The sequence below is a fragment of the Drosophila yakuba genome, chromosome 2R (genome assembly GCF_016746365.2).
Source record: "Drosophila yakuba strain Tai18E2 chromosome 2R, Prin_Dyak_Tai18E2_2.1, whole genome shotgun sequence".
Taxonomy (NCBI): domain Eukaryota; kingdom Metazoa; phylum Arthropoda; class Insecta; order Diptera; family Drosophilidae; genus Drosophila; species Drosophila yakuba.
In genome coordinates, this window is record NC_052528.2 from 15,786,094 (window position 1) to 15,807,457 (window position 21,364).

At 44.7% G+C, this 21,364-nt stretch overlaps 2 long non-coding RNA genes across 2 annotated transcripts; one reads left to right on the plus strand and one right to left on the minus strand.

The window, feature by feature from the left end:
- Positions 1 to 18,960: 18,960 nt before the first annotated feature.
- LOC120321152 lies at positions 18,961 to 20,461 on the minus strand. Its single transcript, XR_005560738.2, has 2 exons — positions 20,271 to 20,461; positions 18,961 to 20,000 (listed from the first exon to the last, which is right to left on the minus strand). It is a non-coding gene; the product is annotated as an uncharacterized LOC120321152 (long non-coding RNA).
- Positions 20,462 to 20,561: 100 nt separating this feature from the next.
- LOC120321181 lies at positions 20,562 to 21,135 on the plus strand. The gene is made up of 2 exons (XR_005560770.1): positions 20,562 to 20,668; positions 20,727 to 21,135. It is a non-coding gene; the product is annotated as an uncharacterized LOC120321181 (long non-coding RNA).
- The last annotated feature ends 229 nt before the right edge of the window (positions 21,136 to 21,364 follow it).

Sequence of the window (21,364 nt, forward strand, 5' to 3'; positions counted from 1 at the left end):
ATAATTGCATGCAGGCGCAACAGAAGCCGAGGACCAGACCACGGCCAGGACACGATGTCCTTGTAGCATTTCCACTCCCCAGGATACCCAGGATACCAAGTAGACCCAGTTGCACCCACATCTCCATATCGCCCCCTCATATGCGAGGGTGCCCCAGCATGTGTGGCGACTGAGTCCTCGCGATGCTGCTGCATAAAACATTTTAAATTGAGCGTTAAAATTAAACGATGCATCGCAAAACTAACAAACGTGGCAAGCGAAAGGGCGAAATGGCAAAAGGACCTCCTGCCATCCTTGTTGCACTTGTTTATAAGGCCTTTAATCGTATGTGTATATGGCACCATAAGCAGCACATAAAAGTTCACTATATAAATTCAAATGTCGAGTGCTGCGCGCTGTTCTATTTTTCTATGGACATTAAATTGCCAAGATTTGTTTAGCGTGAAAAACGGTGTCATTTGGGTTAATATACTTAGGGGGACTTGTGGCATTCGACGCCTTAAAATACTCTATGCATTTCATTTTAACAATTAGGAAGCTTGAATTTCCACAACTGACCCGGCATTAAACAAGTATTTCAAACGTCCAGTTAATACGAATTAACGAGAACATCGTGTTCTGCACTCCTTAAAATGTGTACTCATGCTTTATTAGACTTTCCAAATAAACCCCACTTTATAGATTCTTTCGGCTTGTGGAATGCTTGTGCTTAAGAAACCCATCAGCAATTTCATCCAGAAAAGGTAAACTAAACTGAAAATGGGTTGGCTAAGACAATATAAAAAGTGCACATCTGGCTGGCAAATACTTTCACTTCCAGGCTTAATTAAACTTGGTCGAACAAATTTCGTGCAGAATTTTTCATAAATGCTCAATGGCTTGGTCCATCGAAAATAAACAAATCGGGACCGGAGCCGTTAGGGGGTATGGATAAACTGTAGACTGTAGGTATAGATAGTTGCCAGCTAGTTAGTTGGCCAGTCAGTCAGGCAGTCAGCCAGTCACTCATCCAGCGACGTCAGCACAGCAAACAAACTGATAGATATGTCTGAATAAAGGGTGCACTGATTGACTCAGTTTAAGTCCCGAAAATAACAACCTAGTGAAATGGAAATGCGCCCGTTGTGGATATTTTGTCTGCTATTCGTTTTTTTTTGGTGTTTTTTTGCCCAATCAAAAACAAGTCAACGAGGCGACCCACTTGGCCCAACCAGAATCGGTTTACATTTCGGCCAGGCATGGGTTTAGTTTGGGGTTTTGCTTTTGGCCCGCTTGCAAATTGACAATTTAGCCTTTCACCTGTCTAAACGAATCTATCGCACATCAAAATAAATATTAAAAACCAGCTAACGCTAACAATGGCCACCAGGCAGGCACTAGGCAATAGGCAGTAGGTAGGTAGGTATCCAGGCATCAGGCATCAGGCAAGGCTAGACAAGGTTGTTGCTGTTGCCAGTCAGTGGGACAGTCGGATATTCCGACATTCAGACTGAAAAGACTGCCAAGTAGCGCAACGTCACTCAAATGCTCGCTCCGGCATGGTTTCGTTGATCAAATTTTGAAATTTGAGGCCGCCGCACTGCACTCCATTCCACTCCACTCCACTTCACTCCAGTCGAGAGTCAAGGCGAAGCCGTGGCCATACTTTTATTGACATTTCGGCGCGTTATCGCCGCGCCGGGCAACAAAAGGAGTCAAGTCAGCTCGAGAGGCAGTCAGCCATATAGCCATCTAACCATCTAGCCATATAGCCATCTGACCATCTAACCATTCAGTCAGTCAGCCAGTTAGACAGTCGGGCAAAAAGTCAGGCACTCGGACAGCCCCTAATCAACTCAACTGGTTGGAGGTTGGTTATGGCCACAAAAACTATGCAGTTAGGTGAGCAGAAAGGAAAACAGCTGAACTGAACAGATATAAACTTTGGCGGCGACTGGGGAATACCCTGAAGATTAGAACATTGGGTAATACCATATGTAGAAGATAAGTTATTTAATGGTGTCATTTTTGAATCTGGTGTCTTTATTTGAAGTGAGATTACTTAGACATCGTTTCTGCTATCTATAGGGTTAGGAAAATCCCTAAGGAATACAAAAACGATAAAATATTTCAGTTTTAAGAAATGAATAATGTATTTTTTAAAACCTTGAGTAAAGAAAAAAGGTCGTGGAAATATTTCAAACAAACATGAAATTAATGTTCTTCGGCTTTAATTTTATATATATATTTTTTTTAGATATATTTTGTATAATTGCGACTATTTGCGAGCTAATATAGGCATATTATATTATATCTATTTGGGGAATTTATAAAGTTCAGCCATCTACTCGTTTAGAAACATTTGCGGCTATTTACCAGAGTAACTGCAACGCAGAGCGGAAAAAGTCGAACTGCAACGGCAATGGCAACTGAGACTGCAACTGCAACTGCACCGCACATTATAATTTCCATTAGAAGGCAACAAGTCGCGAGTTGCAAGTTGCAAGTAGCAAGTAGCAAGTCCAGGTCCAAAGTGGCGAAGCCACGACTCCGGCAATGGCGTAAACAGAGAACTGTCATTATGACAGTTGATTCTTTGCTGCTGCTGCTGTTTCTGATGCTGCTGCTGTTGTTGCTGCTGTTGTTGCTGCTGCTGTTGTTGCTGCTGCTGTTGCTGCTGCTGCTGCAAGTGATGTTGCTGCTGCCGCTGGTTCTGCCCATTTAAAATTATGGCCACCGAGTTGAGTTGCCGCTGCAGTTGCAACAACTGGCAGCCAGAGATATATAATTTTATACTTTCGCATAATGTTTTGCATTAAAATTATAATAAGTTTCAACTTTTGCATTGCAGTTGCAACGAGTCGAGTCCATTGCAGGCTCACAGCTTTCGGGTTTTCCAGAGTTCTGAGTTCTTTGGGTCAATATCGCCGCGTTATCTCAACGGCAGCAGCGGAAAAGTGGAGCAAGTGCACCCACCCACGCCATCGACAGGAAGACAGTGAAGCACTGACAGACGGACAGGCCGCCATTTATTTAATGTCTGAATGTTTGTGGGGGAATACACAGTCGTTGCAGGGCATTCATAATAGGTTTTTTAATGACACTTTCAATCGCTAAAAGGATCGTTACTATGTGTATGTATAGTCGCTTTCTATAAACGATATGTGCGAAAGTTTGAAACTGTGAGTATTCGTAATGAGTTAGGTCCTGGTATACGAAATTTTAGCACGCCCAACTTTCGTTGCCTCTGTGGTCCTGTACTTACTTGTATTACAAATTAAGCTCATAATTTGTGGCTTGTTTTCCACATTTTTCAATTATTTCTTTCACACCTCTCGCCCCAGCCTATCAATAACAAATTGTCTAATAATCCCCGTTCGCCGGACCGCCTCGAGCGTCTTAAGAATGATTAACACCAAACTTTGGCCGGCCCCCGGACCAAGTTTGTTTTCCATTTTCCACACAAACACGAGTGCTAGTAGTATCTGCGTGCATCGGGAGGAGGCAGCTACAAAATACCCAAAACATCAATTTATTCTCATTAAAAGATATGAAGGTGTTTGCCTGTCGCCTTGACAGCAACCGGGCCCCAGAAGAAAAACTTTCTGTGGAAAATCGCAACAAAGGCATGCAATTTACAAACTGTTGCTGCCGGGATGCAATGTTAATGTTGCTGGTGTTGCTGCTGCTGTTGTTGCTGCTGTTGTTGCTGCCGTGGCAGGAACTTGAGAAAACAGCTGCTTTAGAATTAATGCAACAAATAGACCACAAGTCCCCAAGCGGTTAAGCCGGTGCAGGCCAACGGGGGTTAAGGCGCTGCAGCCAAAGGTAATAAACTTTAATTGAATTTTCATTATACGCAATTTTTCTAGGCCCGTTGTGTGTTGGCCCTTTACATTTCTTTCTCGGGCTCAGCGCTAATGAAAAATGCATTTCAATATTCAATTACGCTTTCACAAACAAACCAGGCCTTGCGAGGGTAGCTTGAAAACTTGAAATTACTTTATATATATTATGCAGACTTTAAATTTATTTAAAGCGTACTAAAATGTATTACTTTAGAATATAAAAGTGATAAATAATATGTGATGCAATATAAGTTTGTTACTGCCTATACCTTTGAGTTGTAATATTTTCTGGGCATGCAACTCAGGTGCTGCACCTCTGTCTTTCAGAGAGGATCTTCCTAGATTTTCCAAGGAGCAGCATCTCCATCAGGCCGGCACAAAGAGCAGCGCGCAATTTGTGTTGCCTTTGTAATGCAAATTCAAGTGGGAGTCAAGCCGCGCAGCAGAGTGCCGCATTGCCACGCCTACAAGAAGGCGGATGGAGGCAAGCATTTGGCACTTGCGCCCCCAACAACAATAACAACAACGGGAACGGCAACAGCAGTCATCGCATTGGCATTCATCAACGGCTTGAAAAACACACGTTGCCGTGCCGCATGTTGCATACAAATGTTGCACTGCCACATATGGTTGCTGCTGCTGCTGCCGCTTGTGATGTTGCATTCAGGCAAATCGAATCACTGCCGCCTGCTCATCATCAACATCATCAGCCGCATCTGCATCTGCATCAGCATCAGTAACATCATATGAGACCAACCCATCCAACCCATCCCCGAGCTCATCCTCCTCCTCGGCGAATCTCTCCTGGTGGTGTCAAGTGCAGTGTCTAATAAATCATTTTTGTCGGCGGTTTGTTTGCATTTTGTTTACAGATACCAGTCTCGGCGGAGCTTCAAATTGGTCTCATTAATGACTCCGGCGATGGTTTCACCAAAAGTATTCCACCAAAATAGTTATCGGGTGGAGATATTCAACGCTTTCTGCCAGCTAAACGCATTATCTCCACCAAAAACCAAACAAAAACCAAAAAAAAAAGATAAACACACTCGCCCGGTGCCGCTCATTAATCAATTTTCAAAACGATATCTATCAAATTTATAAGCAGTTCGATTAATGTTAAACATCATCAAAAGTCACACTAGCAAAACATATTTTGGCATGTGCCGGCGCAGGTGATTTACATAAAATTGTATTTTAAATATATGGTAGATTGATTGCGCGTCTCAGAAACGCCCCAAGTCGAAATCGGCGCCTATCGTGCCGCAAGTGAAATTTCGGTTTCTATTTATGGACTTTTAAAGAGGGGAAAACGCACGTGAAGTTTTTTGTGTGCGATGGGGAAACCCAAAACCTGGTATTTTCAAAATTCAATTTGCTTAGCTGCGTAAATAGTAAAGCCTTGCTTCATAAGCTACTTTTAATATTCTGACATCGAATACTTGTGAGCTTGACTATCCCTAATCCGAAACCAGTTTCGCTTCCCATTTTTTCCGCTACACAAATCTAAACCACTTTCCTGCCTTCGGAATTCTTGATCGCGGCCAAGACTTTCCGTTTCCTCTCCGCTCCTAATGCTAATTTGGCGTCTCCTGGTCTAAGCGTTTCCTGCACCTTTCAGCCTGGAAACTCCCCTTTGACATTTTCCACGCCGACCTCAGCACTTTAAAGTGGAATGCCGACTTTAGCGATTTACGGGTAGAAGGTGGTTGGGGGGGCTAATGGCGAGGTGTTACGGTCGGGCATTTGGTCTCGGGTGATATAAAGCTAAAAGCCGCAACACTATTCCCCACCATTGACAATAAAAAATCTTTATTTAAAACATCTCACGGCACTGGCAATAAAACACCGAAAAAGTGTTAGGTTCAAACCGAAAACCGCAACATGTTTGGAGCATTTACACGTGCGGCAAACAGAGCGGGCCAAAGGCGATGGCCAGACAGGAAGCCAAAGTATGTGAGTAGTGTAGCATGTAACAGCAGTGAGAGAAAATTCGAGTTACTACAGACAAGGAAGAAATTTGAGATGTCGTTCTTTGCAAGAAAATCAGTCACTTAGCAGAAACTTAAACTTAACTTATATATATATAAACCATTAAGGCATGTTAAACATTTTACTTAACTCATCGCTTACCTGCGAGATAAATATTGTGATATAATTTGATATATTGCACAATTTTCGGGTAGAAGCTAAAATGCTTAATGATCTCAGTTAAGACTTTAAGTCTCTTATAGTACATTAAATCATACCATATAATTACAATGCACAGCTCATTATTAAACATGTTTTTTGCTAACCAGCTAACTATTAATATGAAATGTAAATAGCAACTATTTTTCTTGCGGTGCAAGGACAAACGAAGAGGGGGCAAAGGGTCTTGTGGCATTGACGTTGGCAACGTTGTTGCCGCTGCAGCCATTTGAGTTCGAAACTGTCTCAACTATAAAGGAAATCAATTACTTTTGCTCCGCACAGTGACTGAGCCACCACCGGACCACGGGATGGACGACGGTACGGTATGAACGGGTGGGGCGGTACGAAGCACTCAAACTTCCGCCCGGCAATGGCGTTTAGATCGGGATATAGTGCTGCATTTTGGGAGCTTGGCTTGGCTCGAGTTCCTCTGCTACTGCTGCTGCTGCCTCTGGTTTTTTGGCTCCGCTGCAGAGTCACGTGCTGCCCAGAACGCGCTACAAATTTGTTACAACAAATGCGTGGGTGCAATTCGAAATGGGCTGCTTGCTGCAGATACCGCGAGGGTGGCTCAATGAGTTCCTAAGTGCATGCACGGGTGGGGAAGCAACATAAGTAAATACCATTGCCTTTAAAACTCTTATTTAAACGTTTTAGTCATCAATACAATAAAATTACTATTTGATTGCAAAAGTCTAAAGTTTGCTTCTTTTTTGAGCCACCCTCGCAGTGAACTTTGCACGAAATGGACCTAGAGCGGGCCATGTGGGTTTAGGTTCAGTTTGTAGTGTGTGGGGCGAATGGCAGTTTGAATATAGTTACGCTCCATTTGGGTTCGTTGACTTGCCCCCGGGCGTGCCCGCTGTCCAAGCTTCGACTTTCACGTCTCAAGCCATGAAAAACCGAAACGGACAGCGGACAACTGGGAACGGACAACGGACAACGGACGAGCCATCGAACCTTCGACGGACACTTTGAAGTGCAGTTTATTTTATCAGAGTTATTTTCGTTCGCGCTTTTGAGTTGCCCAGGGCCAGGTCGATAAGATGCGTTAAGTAATTATAAATGTTTAGCGGCCAAATGCTAAAACGCAACATTTGCTATCTGGCATCTTAATGCAAATACTTGACGCGCTTACGTGCTGGGCTCTCCATCACCTTCAGATGCCTGACTTTGACTCCCCGCATGGGATTGGATTGGATTGGGTTATCTAATCACCGCGCCGGAAGATGCCAACTTTCTGTGCCTGCCAATTTCGAGGGGCTGAAAACGCAATTGCAATCCACTTGCCACTGGAAACTGGCAACTGGTAACTCGCATCGCGCAACTGGCGGTGGCACATTAAGCAGGAAAAGGTGTCGGCGGCAAGAACCCAATGCCGTCAACACCGGTAACACACCACATGGCCCAAGAACTCGCAAGGAAGCCCCAAGGGAGTCAGCAAACAGCAAAGAGTAGCAGCAACCAGCAGCTCCACGGCAACAACCACAAGCGACGTCAACGACGACGACCATTATCAACGAGGCGCAACTAAAATATTTTAATTAACGCAATATTTGCACAAAATAACCAACATTACAAGTTCAAGGCGCTAGATAAGCGAACGTATCGTACAAAGTACTGGGCGGATCGAAAGGGGCATTGCGAATGGGAATGGGAATGGGTGGTGGGTATGCGCCAGTGCACTAAGAAAAAAGACGAGTGTAGATGCAACCCAGTAAACATACAGGATGGCTACCATTATTGCAAATAGAAAGATATAGAAATGATCTTTTGCAGTTGTCATATTCATATTTTCTAACATTTATTTTTTAGATAAGTATATTACATGCTACGTGTATTTTACTGCCAAACAGCTTGCTGGGTTACCTAAACTTTTTGTCGCTAAAGTGATCTCCCCCCTGTGTGTGCCGCAGTGTGTGTGCTTGACACATGCGGACCTTTGCTGCACTTGACTCGCCGCAGCACGCAATCGAATGTAATGGCCCAAAGCAGTGTGGACCGGACTGGACCGTTCCAGACCGGGCGAAGACGAACCGAACCCTGAAAACCAGAGAGCCAGAGTCAAAGCCAGAAAGAGGTAGCCACGCAGGCGTACACCACTCAACGCCTTTCGCAGCTGTGCGTGTGTGCGGCGGCGGTGAGTGGTGTGTGTGCCCATCTAAGATAGACATGCAGATATCATTGTGGCAAGTACTTGCCGGACACTAGCGGAGTACATACATAAGTATCGCAGCCCAGTACGTCGCAGTGCCAGTCGCAGTTCGAGTTGCAGTCCAAGTCCAACGCGGTGCGGCTATCGCCTTGCAATCAGCGCATGCGTTTACAACGTCCGATCAACTGGCCACAGTCCCTTTCACAGTAGCCATCGCCATCGTATTCGCTCTGCGGACTGCTCTGCTCCGGTGAGATGCACCTTTGGCTCTTCTTTGGGGCAGAACTGATGTTACTCGCCTCGCATCAGGTGCCAAAGGTGCCAGGCAATCCTCTTTAGTTAGTTAAGAGGAATAGAAGTAGACATATGGCACATATTAACTATTCTCTCAAACTAATATAACTTATTAGTATCTCTAGATACATTATATTAAAATTTACTGGATTAAATATTTTATCTCCAAGTTAGGATCTAGTTCCTGCATACCCCTTTAAGTACTTTCATAAAAGGTTTAAAAAATCTAAAAAATTCTGTTGGCCCTTTGTTTTCCTACAAACTAAGTGCTAAGAAGTGTTATGTGTTGAACTTGAGTTAACTTATATTTTCGATTCCACTTTTGGCATCACTAGCGTTCCGGGGTCGCAATCTGCAGCCTTCTGCCTGCTGCTGTTACCAAAGTAGGGGCCTTGGGACTCCTCATCAGTGCGATGCGACGGTCGCGCTCGCACGCTTATCGCATTTTAGTAGTGCAGCGATTTATCAAAGTTAACATAGACTTTTAGCTTGCGCACCGCTCGTCGCTCGAAAGATAGTCCCAGAACGAGAACGGGAATCGGAATCGGAATCAGTATCAGACTGTGAATAAGGGGTAGCTGGGGGATCTGGGGATTGCTGGAACCTTGGGGAGAGGAAGGAGGGGAGTTGAGTTGAGTTAAGAACCGGAGCGGACAACCTTCTCGATGTCCATTCGCCCCGAGGGCCGGCGGTTGGCACTTGGCGCTTTTGGCGGCGCTGCAACCTCAACGCACTGCGTTATAAATCATTTTTATTTGTTTGCTTTTTTTAACCAGCAGCAGCAGCAGCACAAAGGGTTGGCCTTCTCGCCAGCCAGCCAGCTTCTATCTCTAATGTTTTCGGTTAGCTGGCTTGGCACTCGGGTCTCCGGTGATTCCCATGCGTGGTTATCTGGGCGCAAGATCTAAGCCAACAAATGCACACATTAATGATGCATCTAAAGCCGGCTAGTTAGGCTAATGCGCACGGCATCTGCTGTTCCGTAGATTATATATTCAGATGTTGGGATATGCGAAATATGCTGAATTAAATACCCCGAGCGCGGAATGTGCTAAATACGGATACATCAAGTCGGCCCAAACTCTCACTATTTATCTTCGGGGTTATCCAAAGTTTCCTGCACTCTTTCAATGACCTTGAGCTGCGCTTGTATCGGAACTATGCTGCAACTGGCAGAAAGACAAGGAGTGGCTGCAAAAAGTTAACACCACGCACAAACGCCGTAGTTCGTAGAACAACTTAATTACAACAGTGACGGCCAAAAGACGAGAAGACGAGGAGGACGAGTGGGCCCTGTTGCGACGCGGATGCGTCCAAATAGGTGGGATGTCTGCGCGGTGCCGAAAATATCACTTAATTAACATTTTCGCCTGAACCCAGTGCCTCACTTCGAATCGCATCCCATCGCATCGCATTGCCTCGCGTCGCGTCGCACGGTGGCGTAATTAACGCGTCCACTTAATGCAAACGCCATTGAATAAACGAGTAATTGGACGACATGTTCCTGTGCCTCCGATGTGGCCCGAAAATGCGAAAAGACCAGACCAAAAGGCCAGGACCAAAACGGGTCTGCCTGTGGGCCAATCGAAGGCCTTGGCTCTATGGCTATGCAAATCAGTTTTGGACCCGGTCTTCCTCACCCTCTCCCTCTCCCACTCGCTCTTTGCATTTTTATTGATTTTTTTTTGGTTTGTTTGCCGGTCGGCCACTTGCTGGGTGGCCGTGCGACAAAAATTAAAACCAAACAGCGATTTCCAATCAAAGCAACAACTTGGCCAAAAGGCGACGGCCGACTTTGTTGGCCTGCGCAATTCGCGCCCCGTAATTATGCGACAAATGCGTGAGGCAGCCGCAGTAGCAGCGGCAGTCGCAGCACTGGCGTTCCAAGTTTATAACGTAATTTAATTAATTTATGCACTCGCATTATTCAATGAAGCGCGCCACCTGCATGCGTAATTATTGCAGGCACTGTGTGGCAGGATCGCCTGCCCTTTCGTGTGGCTTTGGTTTTGCTATCAGTGCGATTCGATCCTCGGGCTTTCGTAACCTGGCGTCATATCGACTGCCGCTGAGGCGCCGCTTTGCATGCCAAAAGGTTGACAGTGAGCACTCCTTAAGGCGCCCATCGCCATGCCAGTGGATTTTTAACGCATGGCCATAAGAGTTTTTACGGCCCCCAAAGATATTCAAAAGCTTTTATGATAAGGTGCCGTAATGGTTCATAAATAGCCAAATGTGCCTGCGGCAGGTGGAACTACAGATGTTCTTTATATAACTGAAGCGTTCTGCGTGTTACCAACGTGGGGTAATTCGATATTCATGTAAATTATCTGTATTTAAAACATAAAACAAAATGGAATTTTGTGCCATAGTGAGCGAAGTTCATGGCAATAAAAGATTGCACTAAGTTAGCCTTAACAAGGGTTCTAAAGTGCAGAGAAGTTACAGAAACTTAATGTAGGGATTACAAGCCATTTAAATTATTAGTTTATTAGTTTAATTTGTTTAAGACTTCCATATACTTGCACATGGAACTGCATCCTTTACTTGGTAATTTACTTGCTAATGTGTTAAAAACAAGGCAATCATCGTCGTCGGGTTTGTTGCTCGTTTCTTAGCTCCGATTATCCAGTCATCTCAATCAAGTAAAGCGCAAAGTTTCATGCCATATATTTATCGCAAAATCAAAACAATGGACACAGATCACACAATTCGCTCATTGTGCTTGTTTCTGTATCTTTTTTTTTATTTTTGGGATGGTGATGGAGGGGTTTTCGAAACCCCGAGGGGCGTGTCATCTGGCCGGACATGTGCGCGCAATTAGACATGCCTGGCACTGTGTGTAAGCCTAAGTATCCGTAAGATACGCGGGTAGTTGGGGAGTCAGCGAGATCTGGCAGAACTGGGAGATCGGTAGTCTGGGAGACTGGAGCTTTAGCCATGCTATGGGGAGCACAAAATCATAATCCGCCACAAGCCGTTTGTACAATTGAACGCACTGTCGTTGCTGTACGACTGACTGTATACAGTGAAAATCGTAACCCAAGTTGGGCATCGGCCTCTGAAGTTGATTGAATGACTGGGAGTCGTAGTTGTGCGTAGTTGTATCTGCGGAGTGTGTGCCACTGACAGCTGGACAGTCGGATAGTTGGGCTTTGCTTCACTTGGCTTTGCTTTGCTTTGCCTTGGCTTGCCTTGCTTTTGTTTATGTGAAGTATCTGCAGTTGACGGCAACCAAAGTTGTTGCTTTGCTTGCTGTTGCCATTGCTGCCGTTGTCGCGTGTGACATGACACAAAGTGGACAGTTTTGATTACTGTTGAAATCGAAAGGGAAATGGTCGAGCTGCAGCGGTGCAGTGTGTGTCTGTGTCTGTGGGTCAAATGGTCGTCCAAATCCCCCAGAGCACCTCACCCAGCCCAAATTGGATTTGGGTTGCGGGTGCAGTGTGAGTAGTTTGTTTTTGGGAGCTCCGCCTTCGGATTAATCGCTCAACCGTTGGACAGGTTTGCGTCTAAAGGGAGTTAGGGGATTTTCTTGTTGCGGCGATAAGGGAAACATGTCGGGTAAATTTTCACTCAAATTTAAAGTCGAATGCTACACTGAAAAAATAGTGCTGTCTAGGTAAAACAAACAAATATAGCTATTAAATAATAAATACGTGTCCTTCTTAAAGCCATCGCGTTGTGTTGCTAAAGGATATACCTTTTAGCTTTATAACTTTCAAATGACAAATTACTAAACTTGTATATATATAACTGACTGTTTAGGCATTAAGGATGCCATGATATGGCACATCAGCCAAGCTTATTAAGCCTCTTTAGCCATAATGAATGACATAACAGTTCCAGTTAATCATAATATCTTCCTGGCGTCGCCATTCGAATGAAAGGAGCGTGGAGTGGAATGGAATCATTAGATTTCTAATGTTTCCTGCTTCCCGCTTATCTGGAACAAGTCCGTGGGCCCACTCCCAATCGCTTTGTCTTTAATTCAGACCTTGATTTATGATCATTACCATTGCCGTCGCATCGTCCTGTTTGCCAAGATGAGGACGAGGGGGAAAAACCAGCCCCAGGGCATCTATTTAGATGTGCAGTTCGGCGTCCATTACTCATAAGCCGGCACTGCCAACGAAAATCAATTAGTGCAACCCACCCAGGCCAAGACATTCAAGACATCCAAGAAGAAGTCGTCGTCGTCTTGGGAACAGCATCCTACTAAGCCGTAGAACAAAGTCATCGCTGCAGTCAGCGGGTTGATGAATTGGTTTTAAATCAAAGATAATGCAATAGCGAACGTCACAGTCATAGATACTCGCTTACTCGCTTAAAGTCGCAAAAGCGGACCTGTGTGAGTGTGTCTGTGTTTGTGTTGGCCAAGTTATAAATTCAAATCTTACAACCACGCAAAAATGGAATTTTCATTCAGCCAAGAGCGGCGGGGCATGTGGGCTGTGCTGGGTACTGGGTTTTGGCCATGGTACCGACACGAGCTGCCCGTTGTTATCGGCATGGGCAACATGTTGCTAGTTGCAACTTGCTGGTTGCTGGTTGTTTGCTTGCGCTGCAGTTGCACATGTTCCTTACCCAAAAACACGAAACAAAAATATCAATTATGAGGCGAAAGTCGCCAGACGATGATGATCATGCTCATGACCATGATGATGATGGGTGCTGGTCGAGGATGTACGGCGTCCATGGGGAATAACCTCGTATCATATTAGTCGGACAAGCAATGCGGTAGTTTCCGAGAGAGCTGGCTGCAACACATGTTGCTACCGTGCTGCCGCAAGTATGACATTTGTTTTAGCCGCTTATCGCGATGCGAAGGCCCTGCCTTCGCGGCCTCGCCCAATGGCTAGGAGAATTCTGTGCTGGCTCATCGGTTCCGTCATTGATTATGCGCTAAATTCCAACTGCAGCTCGTTTATTATGTTGCCACAGTATTGAGGCATGCAGGCTGGCTGGCTGTTTGGTTGGCAGGCAGCCTGGGATTTGGCTTGCCATAATGAAGGCATCTAATTTGTTGGCTTAGCATTGTAATTGATGCATTGGGGTTATGACATAGTTTGTGATAATTCGTTGCGGCTGCATATCCAATAACCAATTCACCAAGCAATGTGCAATGTGCATGAGCATTCTATCGGAGAGGCGTTTGTATTAGGGCCAAGTTGCCACTGTTGGGGCCTTTTGCACCATCACCGCCCATTGCAACACGGCTCATCCGTCTGCCACACGCAATTGTTGTTGTTCGGGTTCCGGGCTTTGGACTGCGGCGCAAACAACATATGCCAATAATGGCAGTTGCTTTAGGCCCGCTTGACAACTTGATAACTGTGTTAGACCCTACCAAAAGTACATATACGTATGTGTGCATTTGTGATCCTGAATGGCAATTTCCCATGTGGTTTTCGTTTGTCGGACACGCAACTGTGCGGAATCTAAAAATAATTCGATGTGTTATGTTATGTTCGACTTGATGAAAGGCCTGTCAATGTGAAAATATTAAGCCAAGCTCCGGCATCGACCAGCCACCGCAATAAACTACTCAGTGCTGATCAAGTTAAAGCCGGAATGCATTAAGTGGAGGAAGGTAACTATTAATGTTTCGGGTTAGCACTGCAAAAGGTTATTATATATGGGTTTATGTTAATATTAAATAAATAACAAGAATTTCTCATTAGCTCTTTCTACTTAATAATATTATGCAGTAGCTCTTTTTTATTACACAAAAAAACTACACTATTTTTGATCCTTTTTAATGTGGGATTGCGTGTGTCATCTTAGCTGAATCTATTACTCATAAAATTGCATGTTTGTCGTTTTATGAGTTTAGTGACTTGCACGTCCTATCTAATCCCAGAGCTCCAACACTTTTGCCAGCCTCTGAAGATTCTCCAGTTTCTGCACTGCCAGTGCACTTCGACCAATAATTGTAATGGCATTTGCATTTTCATACCAACCAAATTGATGATCATATTTTTTAATGGCATTTTCGATAAATTAAATGTGATTTTTATGAGCTCACTCGGAGTGCAGCACAAATAGCCGATGTCCGAATGGCCAGGGCATTTCTTTCAATTTGATGCACTCAGAGCCAGCGAAGCAGCAAAGCAGCTAAAGGCAACCTTAGTGGCATCATAAAAATCAAAACATACAAATCTTTATCAGCAAATGCATCGCCGTGGGAGGAGTGGTGGTAACCAGGGCCAGAGTTCCAAGTTCCAACACAGGGCTCTTTGACTTTTTATTAAAAAATAAAAAACATGCATTCTGAATGCAGGTAAGGGAATGAAAAGAGGTACACGCTGCCAGCTACTGTTATCTAGTTTTGATTTGATTTTTTTACCATCAAGCTTGGGGAATTTTTTAATATGCATAAATAGCTCGTAAATATGCAACATTTGCTTCAGCCGAACCGAGGCAATTCGAGTTGCCGGCTTTGTGGAAGACTCGAGCATCTTCTTCTCAGACGAAGTAGTAGAAGGTAGAAGATGAAACGGGCCACAGAGAGAAACAAATTTTCATTCAAATTCATCCGGGGCACACATATTTCAGGCCATTTTCAATTTATTTAATTCGTTTGGATGTCAATGGAGATGCGACGGCAGATAAGGCGACATCGCTGCCCAATCGGAATTCTGCTATCGCTCTCGTAATATATTCTAATTTTTTAATTAATTGCTAATGGTTAGGCACATCGACAATCGCTGCTAATGGCCAACAGTCTGGCCCTCTTAACGGTTGGCTTATCATCTGCGCCTTCTACGTAGATCAGAGCCCCAAAGCCTTTAGACGACTTCAGTCTTGGGTCTCAATTTCAGTCGCTTCACTCGATTCGATTCTCGGTTGTGGCGAGTCTTTAATTAGGGCTGCATTCGGTTTTATGGCCCACAAATCGCAGCGAGTGAATCAGCTGCCGGTTTCCATAAGCCATAAAGCATAACCATTCAATTTGTTCGGCCCATGATTTTGGCAATGCCCAAAAAGAGGCTCGCCATCCCATCCGCTGGGTTTATCTCGCTCTTCAAATCGCCATATTCCGTTGGGGATACTGATGGGTATGGGTATGGATATGGGTGTGGGGCAGTGCCTCTTCCTTTGCACTTTCTTTTTTTGGGGTAAGAGACTTGGAGAACCGGAGAACATCATGTAAATCGGCCAGATATCGAACTTGTTAACAAGTACTTAAGGGCTCTTTATAATTATGTATGGCCCGTTGCTGTTGCCCAAAAGGTGTATGCCATAATGAGATTGTGATTTCTTTTTCGTGTGGCACAAATGCCGGCTACCAACAAATTATGCGGCATGCAAAGAATTTCGCGGCCATTTCTGCTGTAATTTCATATTCTTTGCCATATTCCTTTTGCCGGCTTTGCCTCTTATATGTTAAATGCCTTTTGGCCGTGTAATTTTGATGCGGGGGGCGCGAGACCGAGGTTGCATATCGGTAGCTGTCATCATTTAGTTCTCGTTACCCACTCGCATTGGGGTCAAAAGCGGGCTAAAGTAAGCCTTCGCATATGTGCTCTGGATCAGGGAGCAGATTGATGTGAATCGATGGAATTTCAGCCCCCAAACGATGGATTTCGCTGCCGTAAATGGTGTTTATAAGATTTATGTAGTAGGCTTTCTAACGGGAGTATCTTCAAGTTGAAGGCTATAATGACGACCTGTTTAATTGGAGAAAGAGTCCGTCCTGAAATATTTCAAGCAAGATCCTTGATAAAAAGTTAATATTGGGGCAATGTTTCTCTCTTAAAGTTACTTTATCCATTGAAATGCCATAGCCATTTAACTTTATGCGATAACCTAAAACTATAAACGGACCTTTTCTGAGCTCAGGTTTCAACGCTTTTGGGAATGTGTCGCCAAAGATAAATCTGCGTAGATACAGATACATAGGTGCGTAGATATTTGCCTAGATTTTCGTTTCTTTCTGGGTTAGAGGTCAACTTTTTCGCATGCACAACATACACACACATGATGGCATTGACGCGTTTAGAAAGCCAAAACCCAGAAGAGTCGAAGTGCATCTATGGCCGGAGCCAGTGCCGCACCAAGCCCACCTTTTAATAATTCGCCTGGCCGTAAAGAAACCCAATACGGCACAGAGAAAAACTAAAACTACTAAAAATAACAATTAATTTTTATTTTAATTAAAGTAACATATACTAACTCTTCAAGGTTTTAAGCAGAATGGATGCAGTGAACTTTGCAACTGTCAACTTATTCACATACGTTTTTTGGCCAAATAGTGTGGAGATTTTAGTTTGAAAAGTACCACTGGAATATGGTTTACTTGTTGCACAATTGTGTCTGGTTTTTCTCAGTGTAGCTGGTCTCTGCCTGTGCCTCTCAATTAATGACGATCATTGTCAAGGCTTCGCCGCAGCTAAATAGAGGCAGGCAGCACTGTCGCTGTTGCGTAGGAGTCGACATTGCTGTTGCAGTTGTTGCTGTTGCAGATGTGGCTGTTGCAGTTGTTGCTGTTGCAGATGTGGCTGTTGCTGTTGCCGGTGCTCATGTTGCCGTTGGGTAGAGTTGCTGCTGGCCCGTTAGTGCGCCTGTGCCCATGCCCCTGCTTGTGTGTGGCGCATATTTAGGCTTGTTGCAACATGCCATTTACAAGTGCGCCTGGGATCGCCTTTGTCGTCTTGTCGCTGGATCGAATGCCGCATCCCAAGCATCCAGCTATCTCAACCAGGAGGAGGACGAGGAGTGGGAGGAGGAGGAGGAGCAGCAGGACTTAGTACTTGGTATCGAACCGTATCGCCTTCGGCGTGGCCGATTATGTTGTCGCTTTTGGAGGGTGCGTCAATTTATGAGTTCATTGTGCGTCTCCTCGCACAGGAAATGTTCTGCAGTCGCAAGGTATTTTTCATCGATGGTTTAATAATAGGTCGTAATCGTATGATTCGAAGAGCAGCCAAATGAGATTTGTGCGGATGTTGGAGGTGGCGAAGGTGTGAGCCGACATGAGCCCAAAATACCAGCTGATGCATTTCTCAACATTCGACTCTAAACGAATTATACCGGACTAAAGACTTTACGAGATAGAGATGTGACGAGAATCGCTTCAACAGATATAGACATAGAGAATAACCCGTAAATTTATAAATCCCAAAGTTTTTCACATGTCGAACCATTTGAGTGGTTCGAGTATAACTTCGCCTGCATTTTATTAGCGGCATCGAATGGCTCCCAAGGCACTTGTTGCTCTTTCTCCGCCAAACGAGCGAAGGTGCGTAACTCCGGTTGGAAAGTTTCTCAAGGAAAAGGCAACAGCTAACTCCACTGCAAGTTTTGGAGCACATATATAGTAGAGGTCCAAGGCATCGGCAACTCCATCCATCATTATTGGTTGGGGGGTGGGAGTTTTCGGATCTCCTCGCTGCTGAGTCTATTAAACATTTGATAATTTCATTGGGTTTCAGCTTTGTTTTTGCTGCTCATGCTGCAGGCCACAACTTCTAGTATTTCTCCGGCCAAAGTTGTTCTACTATTTGAGTTTATGTGTGCGCCGGGGGGAAACAGCTGTGGCAGGAGCAAACAGTGGGTGGCCATGGTTTGGGTTAAGGGTTTTGGAGTCTGGATACTTGGGTGTTTGGTGGATGTCGATGGTGCTTTATGCTCAATGGGTTCTGGGTGGTGTGGCGGTGCTTGACTTACGACTTTTGCGGTTGCGAAAAGCGCACGGCGGTGTTATGATTTTCAAGTTTTCAAGTTTATTGCGGACGCGCTGCGAGCATCGAGCAGGCAACTTTCCATTGTGGTTAAGCTGCAAATAGGTTCTCTCTTTTCCAATTTTTTCCTTTCTTAATATTTGTTTCTTTTTGTTGTTTAGTTGTTTTTCTCCCTGCAGCTCCACAGCCCACAGAGGGCAAATGCCACATTGTTGTTGAGCGGCGAGAACTTGACAAAACATTTCGACAACGTTGTAACGACGGCCCGCATGCCGATGCAGCTTGATGTTGATGTGGCTGTTGCCGTTGCTGTTGCCGTTGATGTTGGCAAGTTTTAGGCGCAGACAACGCCTCAAACTAAACAACAACAGGAACGGAACGGAACGGAACCGAGGAACTCAGGATCGGATTGGAGTAGAGTGAAGTGGAGTGGTGAAAAGGAACCGCCGCCACAATGCGATGCCGCCATGCCGAAGACTTTGCAACGATTAATGATGCAAATATTTTTTGAAAGCGCGAAAAATTGTGCATAAATTTACCATGACCATGGACAACAGCAACATCAGCGACAACAACAGCAACACCAACAGCAACACCAACATCAGCGGCAGCAGCAACAACCAACGGTAACAACAACATTTCGCTTGTTTACGAGCTGCACTTTGTTGCAGCATACCCTTATGAAGAGGCTATATGAAATTGGTCGAAATACACACAGCTGTATATAAAAGGGGAACTTATTTTGGTTCTTTTGATAAATTAATAAAAAATGCGCCTTGATATATTCTAACAATAAAACAACTATAGGTCTCATAGGTCATCTAATACAGTATTGGAGATGCTACTTTATGTGATAGGAATCGTCATGAAACCCATCTTTTCGAGTTGATTAAACTCATTCTCCTGTTAAGTCGAGATTGTTTCGTTTAAAGCTAAGGGCATCAGAATATTTCGATGCCGGGGACAAATTTCGCCAGCAGCCCAGTTTGTTGATGTTGTGGCTGTTCTCGAGTTGTTTTCCTGCCCATATGCCGGCGCGATGACACTTAACAAATGATCGCATAAGTGCACACAAAACGCACATTGCACGGGCGAGCACTGGGGCCAATGATTGGGTTGTTCCAGGTCCGGGCTTGGGATCGGGATCGGGAATCGTTACTGGGATAGGGTTTGGGTTTGGGATAGGAGTAGGGATGCGGCCTTTTGTGTGGGCAAGAGTCGAGTGCTATCACTGCTCAACCGGCATATTTTGTATGACAACAAGTCGTGCGGATGGGGAATTCCTGGTGCAGAACACAGAACAGAGAATCCAGAACCGAGTGCGGTGTGAAATGTTTACAAAATAAATGCGGCACTTGAATTAGGAAACATTTGTTGCCGCCCCAGTCAAGTGCTGATGCATTTCTCTTCTCTGCCATTCTATTCGTGCTAAGGCCACGAGAACCTTATTAAACTCAATCTGTTTAATCAAATTAGGAGAAATCAGCACTGCAGATGGTAGATGCTGGATGGTGAATGGTGGATGCGAAGGTGGTGCTGGCGAGGATTGGATGCTCACGAGATGCGTTGGCGTTGCTTGTGGACCAAAAGTTGGCAATGGCATTTGGTGCCGCTACACCCACTATTTTTTTTGTATTTTTTTATTTTGGCACAGGAACCTTTGTCCGCCTGAGCTTGACTCTTGGAGGTTGCAGCCTGAGCCTGGCTTGGAGCCTCACTTCTTAGCCAGAGTCTGAGTCTTGCCGGCCTGAGTTTTCCTGCCTGTCAGCCTCGGTTGCACATTAAGCCGTGCATTTAGTCGCCGGGTCTCTGGGCTGGCATTTGAACTTATTGCCACAGTTGGGCGCGCTGTCATAAAACCAAAAATAAAAACCGATGAGGAAAAACAAATCTCTGTAGGTTGCTTGGCATATGGGTGCTGAATGCTGCTCCGAAACCATGAGCGGCGGTTTGGCCAAGTGGAAGAGGGAATTTAGTTTCTTAATTAAAACCCTAAAGTTTTTGATCACTACCAATCTAGTTTTATATTTACTAAAATTTTTTAACTTTCCAGATTCCTTATTTGTAATGTTCTGGAATATTTCCCCATCACTGCCCCCAAAGAAGGTGGTAACTCACAGCAACAGCCTGTTTATGGCTAAAAACAAAAGCCACAACAGCCAAGCAACTCGGTGCCATGTGTGCCCTTTGGCACTTTATTTTTCTCCAGCTGCACTAAGGCCGTAGTGGATGATCCACGCTTTGGTCCAGGCCAAGTCACAATCTGCATGGTTTTGGGAGTGGGTGAAACCTTGACTTGGAAACTGTGGAAAATCCTTTAGAGCGTAGCTAATTAAAATATCAACATTTTTAAGAGGCGTAGTGAATGTGTTAAATTGACTTTTCTCGGGGGTGGCTTTTGTCAATGCTCGATGGCTTTTCCGTGAGTTTGGGTCGCCCTGTGAAAAACCTGACATCACCCCGCCAACTCTCAATGCGACTTTGGGGTCAGCGTTGGCATTTGGCAAGCTGCATTCGTGAGAAATGCCCCACCAGACCTTCAACTAATTAAGTTGCAATTAAATGTTTTAATAGGTGAGCGGCCAACATCCGTTGGCTGGCAAAACGGGTACAAAACCAAGAAATGCGTGGCGTCCAAATGAGGAGCGCGCCTCATTAAAGCGCGCACGGTCTGCGGAGCCATTACCAAAAGACGTGCAGGGCTCCCAATGCAATTGCAAAAAAACGCGCAAAAGAGCAGGAAAAATATTAAAAAAGTGAAACGATACAAAAAAAAGTACCAAACGACAGCTGCCAAATACCCTGCAGAAAAAGTTAAAAGCCCCATCTATGAATAAGCTATTTAAATTAGATTTCAAATCGATTTCAGAATATGTATAATGCTCTTTACAGAAACTAACAACTTACAATCACTTTTGAGTGCAACTAGTTGTTGCAAGAAATTTGTGTATTTCACTACAGAGATACAGAACTGAGATCTTTATTATTTAGTGCACGCATTTAATAGTTTCATCCTTCATCAGGGAAGGGCATCGGAAGAGGCCCTCAATGGATTCCCCCTGAAAACATGGCTCCAACCTGGTCGCCGTCTGCGCTTCAGTCGCCGCTGTTAAAAGGGCTGCGCGCATGCGCAGAACACATGCCGTGGGCACTGGTCGCTTTTGCTGCTTTACTGGTTTGTTGCTCTGTTGTTGGTGTTGTTGCTCTGTTGG